Below are 5,549 nucleotides of genomic sequence, written 5' to 3'. Positions count from 1 at the left end.
TACCCGTGAGATCCCATCTACGGACCTTTCCCGGCACCCTGCCGGAGGGGGGTTCAATCACAGAGGGATTCTACATCAACTCTATTGTCCTTCCGATGAAGCGTGAGTAGTTTACCACAGACCTACGGGTCCATAACTAGTAGCTAGATGGCTTCTTCTCTCTCTTTGATTCTCAATACCATGTTCTCATCGATGTTCTTCGAGATCTATTTGATGTAATACTTTTTTGTGGTGAGTTTGCCGAGATCCGATGGATTGTGGATTTATGATCAGCTTATCTATGGATATTATTTGAATCTTCTCTGAATCCTTATATGCATGATTTGATATCTTTGTAATTCTCTTGGAACTATCGGTTTCGTTTGGCCAACTAGATTGGTTTTTCTTGCAATGGGAGAAGTGCCTTGCTTTGGGTTCAATCTTGCGGTGTCCTTTCCCAGTGATAGTAGGGTCAGCAAGGCACGTATTGTATTGTTGCCATCGAGGATAAAAAGATGGGGTTTTTAGCATATTGCTTGAGTTAATTCCTCTACATCATGTCATCTTACTTAATGCGTTACTCCATTCTTTATGAACTTGATACTCTAGATGCATGCTGGATAGCGATTGATGTGCGGAGTAATAGTAGTAGATGCAGAATCGTTTCGGTCTACTTGACACGGACGTGATGCCTATATTCATGATCATTCCCTTAGATATCGTCATAACTTTGCGCTTTTCTATCAATTGCTCGACAGTAATTTGTTCACCCACCGTATTATTTGCTATCTTGGGAGAAGCCTCTAGTGAAACCTATGGCCTCGGGATCTATTTTCCATCATATTAGTTTCCGATCTACTATTTGCAATCTTTTACTTTCTGATCTATAAACCAAAAATACCAAAAATACCAAAAATATTTTACTTTTTGTTTATCTATCTCTATCAGATCTCACTTTTGCAAGTAACCGTGAAGGGATTGACAACCCCTTTATCGCATTGGGTGCAAGTTGTTTGATTGTTTGTGCATGTATTCGGTGATTTATGCATTGTCTCCTACTGGATTGATACCTTGGTTCTCAAGCTGAAGGAAATACTTATCTCTACTTTGGTGCATCACCCTTTCCTCTTCAAGGGAAAAACCAACACAAGCTCAAGAAGTAGCAGAAAGAATTTCTGGCGCCGTTGCCGGGGAGATCTACGCCAAGTCAAGACATAGCAAGTACCCATCATAAACTCTCATCTCGTGCATTACATTATTCACCATTCGCCTCTCGTTTTCCTCTCCCCCACTTCTAAAACGCTTTTCAAAAAAGATTTTCCTTTTTTCGTCCCACTTCCATTAGTCTTCTTCGTTCGCTTTCGGTTTGCTGGTTTGCTAGATTGGCTTTTTGACACCATGTCTGAAACTGGGGAGGTTATCCTTGAAAATATTGAAGAAAAACTTGGATCTTGTTCTTTGGATCATGAAACTGAAAATTCTCCTAATTACAAAGCAAAAACTTTTCGAGTGGCTGATGATAATATTATTGGAAAATGTGTTATTCAAGAATTCTTTGATTGTACGAGATCTATGCCTATTAATAAAATATCTATTCTTCTCAGTACAAATTGTTATGCGGGTGACATCATTATGCTTGTTGAGAAACTAGAAAGAAAATTTGTGCACATTCATCCTAGTTTGCAAAAAGTGTTTTACGAACATCCCAACATGAATCATCCTATAGCTAAAAAGATTGTCACCATCATTCTTATGCGTGAATTTTATTTTATAATACAACAAGCTACAATTGAAGATATCCTCCATGATAAATATTCTATGTGTAGTTTGGAATCCAGGGATTATCAATCTTATAGTGAAAACCTTAGGAGGAGAGTTCCCTATTCAGAAATCTCTCAATCTTTGTACCTTGAGGCCTATGAGGAATTTGATTGGATCGCAAGGGGTATTCATGTGGGATTCAAAAGGGATTGGTTGAATAAGATGATGAAGGAACCCATTAGAAATGAGATTCATGTTCTTTATGATGATATTTATGGTGATGATCCCGATCACGGGTTTTATGAATGTCGAAATAACTAATAAAAGTCCTTTTCATGATTTGAGTTCATCTACTAGACGGTAAATAAAGGAATCGATAGATTTGTTAAGACGAGTTTTGGAGGATTTGATGAGAAAATAATTGCATACCAAAGACGACAATACCTAGATCTATTCGTATTTGATGCCTAGCTAAGGGCGTTAAACAATAGCGCTTGTTGGGAGGCAACCCATTTTTTTTGTTCTTTACTTTTTGTTCCTGTTTTGCTTTGAATAATTCATCTAGCCTCTGGTTAGATGTGGTTTTATGTTTTAATTAATGTTTCTGCCAAGTAAGACCTTTGGGATGGCTTATGGTGATAGTTGTTTTAATCTTGTTAAGAAACATAAACTTTGCGCCCAGAAAAATAGTTCTGTTAATTCACATAAGCATGATTTTGATGTGATTCTTTTTGCACTGGATTGGTACACAAATTACCCAGGGTTTCCTAATTTTACAAAAATATTGGAGTTACAGAAGTATTCGCGAGTTACAGATTGCTATAGACTCTTCTGTTTTTGACAGATTCTGTTTTCTATGTGTTGTTTGCTTATTTTGATGAATCTATGGGTAGTATCGAGGGGTATGATCATGGAAAAGTTGGAATACAGGATATATTACACCAATATAAATAAATAATGAGTTCACAACAGTACCATAAAGTGGCGATTTATTTTCTCATACTAACGGAGCTTATGAGATTTTCTGTTGAGTTTTGTGTTGTGAAGTTTTCAAGTTTTGGGTAAGGATTTTGTAACATCCCAATTTTCCTAAATTAGGATGTTATTAGATCATACATATGCATATCAATTTTTTCCATGCATTATTTGCTCTTCTGCAATATTCTTTTCATTATGCAACTAAAGGCAATTTATTGGAGTGGAGATAACATGACTTCTCCCCTGTTTAAAAATGTTCATAATGTCAAGAATATTATTTCCAGTTCATATGTTATGTTCTGGTATTTTTATTAGTCTCCAAAGTATTTTACTTATCTGTTTTGTTGTTGTTTTGTGTGGCCTGTTGCATAAAATGATTTTCCAAACATGCATTAGGTGAGGAACTAGTGTTCTTGTAGTTTATATTAGTAGTATATGTTTTACTGTGTGTCTATGTATTTTTTTTAGTTTTATTATGTTGTTTTTATTTTAGTTTAACTGCTGTAGCAGTTTTCTTTTCTTTAAAACAAAAAGAAGCAGCGCAGCATAGCGCCGCAGCGCGGCCCAGCTAGCCCGCGCCGCCAGCCCAGCTCTCGTCGCCCGCAGCCCACCTTTCCAGCAAAGCGGTTTGCACCGCGCCGCTGCGCCCGAACCGAGCCCGAAACCTGACCCACTGCCTCTCTCACTGACCGCGGGCCCCGCACCTGTTCATCCCCTTCACCGAGCCGGATGCGCCGCCACGCGCACGCCGAGGCCGACCCGGACCAATCCGGCGCCTGGTCCGACCCCGTGCACCCCTGGGACTCCCCGCTCGAGCAAAAGCCATCGGGAACCCTAGCGCACTCCCTCCCCTTTCTTTCCTCGTCTGCTCGAAGCCGCTGCGCTGTTTGGATCTCACCGAAGTGCTCCGCCGTCCGCCGCTGTTCTCCGGGAAGTTGCGCCACCGTAAGAACGCGCCGAGCCCCACTTCCTTCTACGTTAGATCCGCCGCTCCACGACGCACTCGTTTTACCAATCGGGGTGACCTGCAGATCACTAGAACGACGCCGCCGCCGACGCCCAACTTCGCCGGAGCACCAGCGTGGTTCACCTCGTCGCTGTCGCCTACAGAGGGAGCTACGCCGCCGTTGAGCACCACCAACATCACCTCCACCGCACACCGCACCCGCCCGTCACCTCGCCTTCACCGGAGACTCGCCGGAGACGCGCCACCGCCGCCGCCGATCGCCACCGCCGTTTTCCTCTGTACACGGTGAGCACGTGCGCATAGGAGGTATTCCAGCCAATCACGTGCTGCCACGCGGCAACCGCTACAGCGTCGCTACAGTAATTTCTAGCCAGGAGTTTTCTGTTGGTTTTTGTCTTTTTCAGTTTTGCAACTAAAACTTCCATTTGGAGGTAATAGCACCGGGAGTCCCACAACTTGTCCTAGATGTGACGATTTGGTCCCAAACTTGCAAAAGCCAACTATTGAGTCCCACAACTTGCACCCAATGTGCAAATTTAGTCCTAGCCAATCAGACGACGACAAGTGGAGCCTAGTCAGCAGAGCCGGTCAGCGCATCACATTTTGCAATTATCCCCTGGCCTTAGCAGTAATCAACCCGCTCCAACCCGGGTGCGTGGCTCATCCTCCGGCCCGCCGGCGACGGCGCGTGGGAGCCATGGGGCCGCCTCGAGTGCTGGCGCGAGCGCGGCGGGGTGGGGCGGGGTCGTCCGACAGCCTCGGCTACCGCTTCGACCTCCTCGTCCCCGGCGTGGACCACGCCGTCCCCATCGCGGACTCCACCATCGCCGCGTCCAAGGGCGGCAAGTTCGCGCTCGACCTGACAGCCGCGCAGACCCTGAGCCGGGGGAGCACCCCGGGCTGCAGCCCGCGAGGCAGCGACGACTTCAGCCAGTGGCCTCTGGGGAACTACCGCGGGTTCATGATGTCGGCGGTGGTGGAGGGCGAGGGGCGGTGCAGCAAGCCCATGGTGGAGGTCGGGGTGGCGCACGTCGGGTGTGCGGAAGACGCGGCGGCGTTCGTGGCGCTGGCGGCGGCAGTGGACCTGAGCATGGACGCGTGCAGGCTCTTCTCGCACAAGCTCAGGAAGGAGCTCTCGCACCTGCGGTCGGACGTCCTCCGGCGACCGGCGGCGGCCGGCAAACATCTCATTCCGACGAGCAAACTGTACAAAGTAGAGCCGATAATCTAGAAGACAATTTAGCTGGTTCTTTAGTTGGTTGCAGCCGTAGTAGTTGGATTTTGGCGATGGGTTAGTAGAGTACTTGGTTAAGGCAACCCTACAAGCAAGGCCCCTTATTTTTTTGAAGGGAAATAACTTTTGGGGAGGAACGGGGAGCGCACGGCACAGCGGGACAGGGAGCATGGCAATGGCAGGTGTGGTGGAGGAGCACGGCCGGTCTCCCTGCCAGTCCGGCACGCCCACCAGTCACCCACCGGCCGTGCAGCGAGGCAACGCACCGCGCCAGTGGGGTGGGGTGTGCGATGGGAGTGTGGGGCTGGCTGCCGTGCTCAGCCTGTCGTCCCGTGAGACGCCGCCGGTCACGACGCCATCGTCGTTCCGCTGCCTCCGCGACGCCATCGCCTCGCAGGTGCACGCCGCCAGCCGTGCCCTGGGCGAGGACTGCGACGCCGAGGGGCTCGGCGGAGGGCTTGGAAGGTAACGCAAGGGAGAAATGAGAAGTGCGGTGTAGTACGAGTTGATTACTGCTAAGGCCAGGGTGGTAATTGCAAAATGTGCTGCGTTGACCGGCTCTGCTGACTAGGCTCCACTTGTCGTCGTCTGATTGGCTAGGACTAAATTTGCACATTGGGTGCAAGTTGT

At 47.3% G+C, this 5,549-nt stretch overlaps 1 pseudogene; it reads left to right on the top strand.

The window, feature by feature from the left end:
- Nucleotides 1-4,323: 4,323 nt before the first annotated feature.
- Nucleotides 4,324-4,916, top strand: LOC119279370 (annotated as a pseudogene).
- The last annotated feature ends 633 nt before the right edge of the window (nt 4,917-5,549 follow it).

Source organism: Triticum dicoccoides, chromosome 3B (assembly GCF_002162155.2).
Source record: "Triticum dicoccoides isolate Atlit2015 ecotype Zavitan chromosome 3B, WEW_v2.0, whole genome shotgun sequence".
Classification (NCBI taxonomy): Eukaryota; Viridiplantae; Streptophyta; class Magnoliopsida; order Poales; family Poaceae; genus Triticum; species Triticum dicoccoides.
The sequence above is the reverse complement of the archived record's forward strand: the minus strand, read 5'-3'. Positions and strand labels throughout refer to the sequence as shown.